We start from the raw sequence: 10,148 nt of genomic DNA, 5'->3' as shown, positions 1-10,148 counted from the left end.
TCTCTCTCTCTCTCTCTCTCTCTCTCTCTCTCACACACACACACACACACACACACACACACAGCTCTAAGCCAGACTTTCCCCCAAAGCTCCTAACTAGAATTCTCCTTACTTCAACAGGTCTTGCTTACTTCCAGGAGCCTGTTCACACCTTTTGTTCAAATCCCAACTTAGAACCCTCCAGAAGAAGCCACTGTAAAACTTTTTGAGCCTGGTACCTCATTCTCAAGTGAATGAGAAGCCCCTCTTTCTCACTGAGCAGGGACTGGGTAGCTTGGGATGGACCAAGTGTCTCTTAAGACTAGAGTTGAAGTCCATCATGGACTTTTACAGACAGCAACCCACCTGGATCCACAGAAAAGCAGAGACTGGAAAGAGAGCAAGGGCCTGGAGATGAATCCAGCTGCCCACCCCCTACCGTTTACAGGAGCCTAATTTAGGGTGTCCATTGGCCTTCTGGAGTGTGTCCTAGAGCAGAGAATGAAACCCAAGACCAGGAAGAAGAACGAAGACTAAACAGAAGGCTGTCTTTCTGAAGCTCTCTGAACTGGGCATTCTGACCCACATAGGAGAATAGCCTGGGGCCTTACCATAGGACATGTCCCATTCCCAGCCACAGGCACCCTAAACACTGAGGACAAGTGTTCAGTGCACCCACCTACACAGACACACACACACAGACAGACAGACACACAGACACACACACACACACACACACACACACACGAATGCACATACACACACACAGACAGACACACATACACGCATGCACATACACACACACACACACATAGACACACACACAGACACACACATACAGACACACAGATGCACACACAGACACACACACAGACACGCATGCACGCACGCATGCATGCACTGAACCCAGTATCTCAAGGCTTACTTGCTACCTCTCTCCCAGAAGTGAGCCAGGGAACCCCCACCCTAACTCCTCCTCCATCTCCTCCCAGCAATCCAACCCGGGGATTCCCAGTCTGTTCATTAGCTTTTCAGTAATTATTGAGTAAAGGCCCCGGCAGGTTCTTCCTCTCCCCATTTCAGAGATGAGAAAACTGAGGCGGTAGAAAGCCACCCATCAAGCAGGAGAGCATAAAGTGATGGGGGAACTTGGGAGGCAAAGCTGCACCTTCAGTCCTCTGCACAATTAAGAGGACAGGGCCTGCACAGAGGAGATTGTGTGGCAAGACCCAAGCTGGCTCCAAGGAGGGGCTTCCCTGTCCCTCCCCACCTTCCAGCCTAGAAAATCCCAGTGTTGGGGGAGGGGGTTAGGCGTGCAAGAGACCACACAGGTGGAATAAATAAAGTTAATACAGGAGCATTATCACCAGGGCATTTCCTCATGGATAAATGTCTGAAATACCAAAGGGTGCCTCCAAATTATAGTTAATTACAGAGTTGATTTGCATAAATTATAAGGTGAGCATACAAATTCTTTCAATCGGTTCCATATGCTTAGGTAGCAGGTCCAGAGATGGGAGAATCTAGGGCTGAGGGATTTGAGAGGCATAAGGATGATAGCTCTCTGGCCCTGGCCCTGCAGGGCCAGCAGAGCAGGAGCAGAAGTGTGAGGAGCCTAGTGAGCAGGGAGAAATGAACCCAGCCAGGACCCTGGGTGTCAGGAGACCCCTCCTCCCTTTCCACTTCTCTCCCAACAATGTGCTTTCCCCACCACCACCACCAATGGGATTGAGGTAGGATGGGCTCCATGGGGCTCAGAGCTAAATGGTGAGGCATTATTAATGCTCTGGAATCAGCCCTCAGACTCAGTCCCCTTTTGGTCTTAAAGCGAAGAACTGCAGGAAGGAGCCTGAGGAAGCAGAAGACCAGCGGGGTGAATGGTAGATTCAGTCCCAGCTGGCTTTCAGCTCCCGCTAGCTAAAGCCAGCCCCAGCTCCAGGCCAACCCCTCCATCTCAAGTTTGATGTTCCGCAGCCTACACCTTCCAGGTGGCTCCTAGGCAGCTCAGACACCCAGACTCTTGTCTCCAGAGCCTGGGCCCATTTCCCCTGAGCTTGCCTCCTCTCCCCCTCCCTCCACCCCACCTGCTAAGACTCTGCTTCCTTCTCCAGCTCTCTAATTTGTCCCTCCCTCTCTCCCTCCCTCCACCCCATCATCAGCCTCAGAGGCCTAGATCCAACTCATCTCTCTCCCTATTCCCCAGCCCCCATGACCTGCAATCCCAGGTTCTCCCTGCATTCAGGGGGACCTTCTTTCCCACTCTCTAGCTGACTCCCTCCTGCCTGCATGTTTCTGAGATTCCTCCACATGCCTGTCCCAAGGGGGGTGGGACTACTAGATTAGTTGGGGGTGGGGTGGGGCAGTGGAGTATGTGCTGAAGTCCCCCAAGGGTGGGTGGGTGGAAAATCTTTGTCCTCTCTCCTGATCTCAGATAGCTAGAGGTGAAGAAAGCTAACAGTGCCTGGTATTTCCTATCTCTTAATTATTTGTTAAATGAAAACAATTAAGAAGAATTGAGCAGGGCTGTCGAGATGGCTCAGTGAGTAAGAGCAGTGACTGCTCTTCTGAAGGTCCTGAGTTCAGATCCCAGCAACCACATGGTGGCTCACAACCACCCGTAATGAGATCTGACGCTCTCTTCTGGTGCATCTGAAGACAGTGCATTACGCCAGAGCAAGCGGGGGACTAGAGTGGGGGGTGGGGGGGCGTCCTGAGTTCAATTCCCAGCAGCCACATGATGGCTCAAGGCCATCTGTACAGCTACAATGTACTCATACACATAAAATAAATAAAGCACTCCACCACTGACCCTAAACCCTCCTATGGGTTTTCTGCCACCTCTGTGTTCACTACCTAAAGCTGTCCTGCAAACCAAACCAAACCAAAGAAACAGATTCGTTATCCTAAAATGCTACTCCCTTCCTGCTAACTAAACCAACTGGTGACACTTCAGACTCTAGTGTCTGGCCTTGAAACCTCTGCAGTCTCGGCTTCTCCTGGTTCCTATAAAACCCCAATGGCCCTAGTTGCCTGGATCCATGGATGCTCTCCAGCACACCCGGCCTTGGCTCTGTGGCTCAGTCTATCTACCCCTCGACACCCATCCCTGCCTGGGGAAAGCCCGCCATCCTCCAAGCCTGCTTCTCTAGGAATCAGCTCTTATCCGAACATCAGCAGCCTGGAATTTCCCTAGCTAAATTGCCTCATGCTCTGTTTCCACGGGGCTTGTTACCTTATCTTCCCTGTTGGTTCCAGCTCCTTGGGGGCAAGAACCACCTCTCCACACCACACAGACCTCCTTCCAGGACCTTTCTTTGGGAAGGAAGTGGAGAAGCTGTGGCCAAGAGAAAGAAAGGTCTCCCTGAGAACCAAGCTTCTGAAAGCCCCTCAGTTAGAGAAGGCAGGCAGGGGTGGTGGTGGTGGTGAAAGAAGTCTGGGGCAGATGCAGGGACACAGCGTGGGTTCTGAAACCTAGAGATCTATCACGAGAGCGACACATGGCTTCTCTGGTCTCCCTTAGTGGGCTAACGTCACGTGACGCAGGCGGAAGAACTCAGAAGCCATCAGGAACAGACCCAGCTGGTTGAGAATTGGAGGTTGGAACCCTCCACATTGTCAATCTTATTTCAGCCAAGAGTTGAGTAAATACGATTTGGGATGGCTGGGTAGCAGCCAAGGAGACATCAAGTCATTTCCCCCTCTGGATAAATCAAAATTCTTCTCCTAATGGCGGATAAATCTTGATTGTGTCATGATGCAGCTCTAAATATTCACCATCTATCTCCCCATTGCCAACAAGAGAAGCTTACTCTTTGGCCTAGAATTTAAGTACCATCCTCCCATCTGCCCCCAGGGTGTTTCCTAGACCTATTCTTTCTGCCTCTCCAGTGTTCAACCACTATAAGCTTCTGCACCCTGCATTGTCCCTTAAATGAAATTCACTTCCCCATTTTTCATTAGGGCTCTGTTAAATGAGCCTCTATAGGGGCTTTGAAACTCATGTCATCCCATGTGTCCCCCATTCCCGTGTCTTCCCACACCCCTGTATCTCGCTTCTGTGAAGCCTTTTCCTAGTCTCTCAGCCAAAAATCCAGAGCTGTCTGATGGCTGGTGTGACAGAAGTTGAACTAACAAGTGACAGGAGTTTTCTCTGCTAGCGTTTGGATCTCGCTAGCTTCTCAGAGACTGATACTAGGTGCACACATAATAGCTGTGAGCTGGTTTGAAAACTGAGTGACTCCCTTTATAGAGCACAGGGACCTCAGAGGCTGGTGGGTTTTCTCTGAATCTTTTTGTTACAACCACCCGTAGGGGCTTCGCTTCAGTTAATGCACCACAATCACGCCCTATGCTATGCCCAGTCCTGAGCCAGTCTGACACACAAAGCTTCCTAAGAGGCTATCATTTTGGGTCCTAACCAGCAAGGCAGAGCCACCAACCTGCATCCAGGGTCCACTCAGAGACCCCTGAGCTAGATCCCATGCAAAATCAATTAAAGGAGAGTTGGGTATCAGGAGTTGGCAGGCAGAGTGGGCCAGGGAGGGGAGAGCGGGCAGTGCCCTGCAAAGGGGCCGGCCTCATTGTTGTGGTCTGTCTGGGAGATTCCTCCCCTTTTTAATTTGCTTCCTGATTGAGGGGTTGGCTCTGCCTGCCCAGCTCCCCCGTCATTATCTGCTGCCGGTGGCTCAGGTGCTGGCGAGCCTGGCGTGGCCCCTAGGTTATTACCTGGAGCTCTGGGGGTGGCACAGGCTGCCCCTCTGGCCGGGGTGGGGGCCTGTCTGGAATCTGCCCGGGTCCTACCACCCACGGGGTAGCCATCTTAATGTCTGCCACGGTGGACACATTCACACCCTTGCAGAGCTGTTTTGATGGGTCCTCAGTAACTTCAAAGTATAGAAACAATGTACAGAATTGAGTCAGGAATTGGAGCCAGAAGATTATTGGACAATAACGCACCCCCAAAGTACAAGCCATTCTCAAAAGCTACTAAAACATTCTGAAGTTAGACAAAGCAAAGAACTTCCCAGTCATACTAGGAAATGAAGCCTTGATGGGTCCTGTCCAGAGACAGGTCTATTCTTCAGTCTCCAGAAAACTGAGAGGCACCGAGGAAAGCTGTGTATTGAGGGGCCCAGGACAACTAGAAACCATCTAGGAATTCCCTCGGGGGCAGTGTCAGAGGAACTCCGACCCCTCATCTTGTTTCCTGAAGCATCAGCCTTTACCTCCATGCAGCTAGAAACTTACTGTAGAGAACACCCTTATCTTGCAGTCCCCAGAGCTGTAGCGTTCTGCGCAACCCCTGGGCCTGGGGCTCATCCTGGGGTGATGCTATCAGGACAGACAGGAAGTGCTGAATTAGAGACACAGGTTTGTTGTTTTAGAAGGTGTTCTGCGCCAAGCTGTGGTGCCAGCTTGGCAGTCTTGGAGCTTGGTACCTGCCCCCGCTCTGCCACATTAACCTGCCTTTCACACCTTCTGGCTAGACTGTGCCCAGAGACCCACTGAGGGTAGAGACAGGACATGGGAGACACACCAGGAAGGGGTTAAACAGGTGGTTCTTTTCTCCCATCAGCCCAAGGGTCACTGTATCCCTTCTGATTCAGAAGGGCATTTAGTCATTCATACCACAAATCTTATGAAGTGCCTTCTCTGTTCCAGGCATGCGCTGGGCACAGCCCCCTCCCTGTGGCCAGCAAACAAGCTCTGTAGGAGATAAACTGTACACAGACAGCATCTGGTCATGGCTCTGCTCACGGGGCTCTAACAAGGGCTGCACTCTCTAAGAGTGTCGAATGGAGGATAGAAGGATGGGTGGAAGGAGGACTAGGCAGCAGAGGGTCTCCTTGGTTTTCTGAGCTGTTGAACCTTTTTATTTTTAATTAATTAATTAATTAATTTTTTGAGACAGTTCTATCTATATACCTCCAAGCTGCCCTGGAACTCAGAGCCTAGACCTTCTGAGTGTTGAAATTATAGATGTGTACACTACTGTAGTGTGTGTGTGTGTGTGTGTGTGTGTGTGTACACCTAGCCTTGGACTTTTTTTGTTTTTTTAATTTCATGTGTTTGTGGGTTTTATTCACATTTGTCTGTGCAATGACCAGGGAGGCCAGGAGGCAACAGAGATCCCTTAGGGCTGGAGTTACAGACTTAGACAGGAGGGTTACACGCTGCCATGTGGGTGCTGGGAATGGCATCCAGGCCATTTGGAAGAGTAGCCAGGGCTCTTAACACTGAGCCAACTCCTCAGCCCTTGGACTTCTTTCTTCTTTCTTTTTTTCTTTCCTCTTTCTTTTTGTATTCAACCCTGGCTAGCCTAACTCTCTTTGGGCAGACTAGGCTGGCCTTGAACTCAGGCTTGTCAGCCTCTGTCTCTTGAGAGCTAGATTAAAGGCACATGCTACCATGCCCAGACCACTCTGAACTGACTTTCTTCCTTTCTCTCTTTCTTTTGTTATTTTTTGTTTGTTTGTTTTTTGTTTTTTGAGTTGAGGGTTCTCTGGGTAGATCTGGCTGTCCTAGAAGTCATATTATAGACCAGATTGGCCTCAAACTCAGAGATCTGCCTGCCTCTGCCTCCTGAATGCTGGGATCAAAGGTGTGTGCTGTTACTGCCTGGCACTTCTGGGCTTCTTACTTAGCACACAGATGTTCCATGAATGGGTCCTTGCCATCCTTCCTACCTCCAAACTATTTTTTCTTCAGTTCTAAGGATTGAACCCAGGGCTTTGCATATACTAGGCAAGTGAGCTACCAGTGAACATTGAGCTACATCGCCAGCCCTTCAAATGCATCTTTGAGTCTTTCTTCCTTCCTTCCTCTCTTCTTTCTTTTCTTTCTTTTTCTCTTTCTTTCTTTCTTTCTTTCTTTCTTTCTTTCTTTCTTTCTCCTCTCTTCCTCCTCCTCCTCCCCCTCCTCCTCCTCCTCCTCCTCCTCCTTTTGGTGTTTTGATATAGTCTCTTTATATAGCTCTGGCTGTCCTGGAACTCATTATGTAGATCAAAGAACTTTCAGAGATCTGTCTGTCTCTGCCTCCTGAGTGCCAGGATTATTATTATGCTGAGTGTCTGTGCTATCAAAACCAACCAAACAAACAAAAAACTGAGACAGGATCTCATGTAGCCCAGGCTTCCTTGAATTTGATATATAGCTAAGGGTAGCCTTGAACTCTTGATCCTCTATCCTTTACTTCCCAAATGTCCGGGGCTATAAGCATGACCACCATATCCAGTTTTATGCAGTGCTGGGCACTAACACAAGATTTCATGCTTGCTAAACAGCCGCTCTATCAACTGAGTTTGACCCAAATTTCATCCTTGACACCAGTCAGTGGCCGTGACCCAGTCTCTTGGCCAGAGGTTCCCAGGGACTTAAGTTTCAGGGTTGCTGCCTGGGAGGATGAGGAAGGAGGAACAACCATTTGGTGTGGGTAGGCCACATAGGAAAGCTCCTTTAAGGTATGTAAACCCTAGGGTCCCCCAAAGCCCTGGAGCAGGCTGCTCTCCTGCCTGCTCTAGTCTCCCTCCTTCTGCCTCCCTGACAGTGGCAGGTAGGGCTTCAGGCCTGGCAGAGGCTGAACCGAGAGCCACCCCACCTTGTTCCTGTGGCTCCATCCCCTCATCCACACCCAAGAGGCGAGATCCCAGGGCAGTTGGCATCCGACAGCCTGGCATCAAGTCACGCCAAGAGCTTGGAAGCTGCAGTAATTAGAAGGGGAGAGAAGGGGAGAGAAGGAGAAGGAGAGCAAACTCCAGAGAGAAACCTTCTCCTGCCTGCCTCAGGGCAAACTACTTCAAACGAATTCGTTTCGCTCTTGTGAAACTCAAGACAATTTCCTTTTCTGTCATAAAACAAATTATTGCTCATCAGGAGCACTGGGCTCCTCTTTCCTTCTGAGAGTTTCTCCTGCTACTGTACAGGGCTGAGGATGTGCGGGCGGATGTGGAGAAATCTGGGAAGCAGGCTGGGTATGAGAGGGGATTCTGGGAACCCCCTGCATGGAGGTAGGAGAAGGGTGTGGCCTTCACTCAGGAGTCATACTAAAGTCACAATGTTGTCCCCCCCCACACCTCCGTCCTTCCCCTCTTCCTCCTCCACTGACCAAGGAAAAGGCCCAAGAAGGCCCCTCTAGACCTGACCACTAACACCAGATGGGATTCCAGGTGGTCCTCTCATCATTCTCCTACCTCAGGCACCTGTTCACGGTGTGGAGACGTGGGGACGGAAACAGGAGAAATGGAGGGACATGCCAAATATCAGTCAGCAAAGTAATTAATGAAAGGATTAGAGCCCAATGGGTTCTCTTCCAGGCTGAGACTGAAGGATGCCTGGGGACTTCAGCTGGCATGCTTAAGACTCTGTGTGGTTTGGGTGTCAATAAATCCAAACTTTTCTGCTAGGCAAGCAGGGGTCCAGACTCCCTCTGTCCCTAACCATCTGCCCTCCCAAGGCGGGGGAGGGGCTGTCACCTCTCCTGGCCTGGCTCTGCTGGCTCTTCTGATGAACCTCCCACTGGCCCCTCTTTCTTTTCTTCCCCATTCCAGGAAACTCCTACTGCTCCTCTTCTCTACTCTGATCTCCAAGTGCAGAACTCAGGGGACACACCCCTCACCTTTTGTCATCCTTTGTAGAGTGCCTTGGGACTCACTCTGCTCACTGATCCCATGCCACGGTCCCATGAGCATCCTGGGCATTGGAGGGAAATGAAAAAGTTTCTATTTTGGGGGAGCCTCTGACTGGGGTGGGGAAGAGGCAGGCCCGTCTCTGGAGAATAGCTGGTTCACCTAAGCAAGGCTGGTCTCTGCCATCCCCCAGGAGAGAGCTAGCAGATGTTTGCTGGGAAGAGACCAACAGTGAGCTCTCTACTCAAAAGTTCCCACAGCATTAGGACCGGCAACAGGCCAGGAGATGTGTGGAGGAGAAAACTTCAAGCCACAGAATTCTTAGACAAATGCAAGAAGGACCCAAACCGAAGAGACATAAGAGCATGTGGGCAGAGGCTGGCAACCAGGGTACAGGAGGCACATCCCTGCCCCATGTGGGGCAGACAGACAAACCCACCTCTCCAGCCATATAGAGACCCAGTTTCCAGCCAGGGCAAAGGAAGGAAGCTTGGGGACATTTACAGGCCCTGACATTATGAGTGGCCAGACATTATTGTAAACACAGGCTGGGGGTGGCACTGGGGGCAGGAGGGAAACAGAAGTCACCTTGTCAACTTCCTCAGCCCCCAGCAGGTACCCCTCTTCCTTCCCAACCCACCGACCAGCACTTTGGAAAGTGGGGCTCATGGTAACTCCTCCAAAAGTTCTTGCTTGTATTTACCCACAGTTCTTTGGGTGGCCACCTGAGGCTTGGCAAGGAAAAAAAGAAGGCTGGAGCCAAGCTGAAAGCAATTGCCCCACTGAAAGCGGCTGGGAGGAGGTGAGCAGAGGGCAGGGCCGGGAGAGGGATCTGTCCGGGCGAAGATGCCTGCTCATCGGACACGCCACGCTGGAAATCAGAATCTGCGAATCTGCGGTGGGAATGGGCCGGGCTGGCGAGAACAAAGGATGAAAGGGAGGCGTGTGGCCGCCTGGAACACATCCACCCACCACTGACGTACTTCAGTGGCCAGTGACCTCAGCTGGGCCATCAGACCCCATCTCACTGGGCTGCAAGTGGATCACCCAGCCCCCAGCCCAAGACCTGAAAACATCTGAGAGAGAACTAATGTCCCCAGAGCCAGGCCGATGGCCTTTCCTACAGCCATCCAGAGCCATGAGAGGAGAGATGGAGAGAGTGAAGATTGTGGCTGTGGGGTAGCCACAATCTCAGCAACCCCCAGAGTGAGGATGTACAATCTCTTTTGTCAGTTAAGCACATATATGGCAATGGGCAAGGATCAGCTAGGGATAGAGAAGACTGAGAAGGTTGAAGGTAGAGACGCAGAAAACCTCTAATGGCCGAATGAAGACAGAACGTTCAGAATCATGCTTCCCATCCGCAGACAGATGAGCACGGGTCGATATGGTCAGCAGGTCCTGTCATCCTCACGGAGACCTGTTCTTCTGATGTTTTCTCTCTCTGCTTTGAAGTGAGGGGTCTGGGGAACAAAGAGTTCCCTGACACCGGGCAGTGGTGGCACACGCCTTTAATCCCAGCACTTGGGAGGCAGAGGCCAGAGG

Source organism: Mastomys coucha, unplaced genomic scaffold, assembly GCF_008632895.1.
Source record: "Mastomys coucha isolate ucsf_1 unplaced genomic scaffold, UCSF_Mcou_1 pScaffold5, whole genome shotgun sequence".
Lineage (NCBI taxonomy): Eukaryota > Metazoa > Chordata > Mammalia > Rodentia > Muridae > Mastomys > Mastomys coucha.
This window is presented reverse-complemented; position numbering follows the sequence as displayed.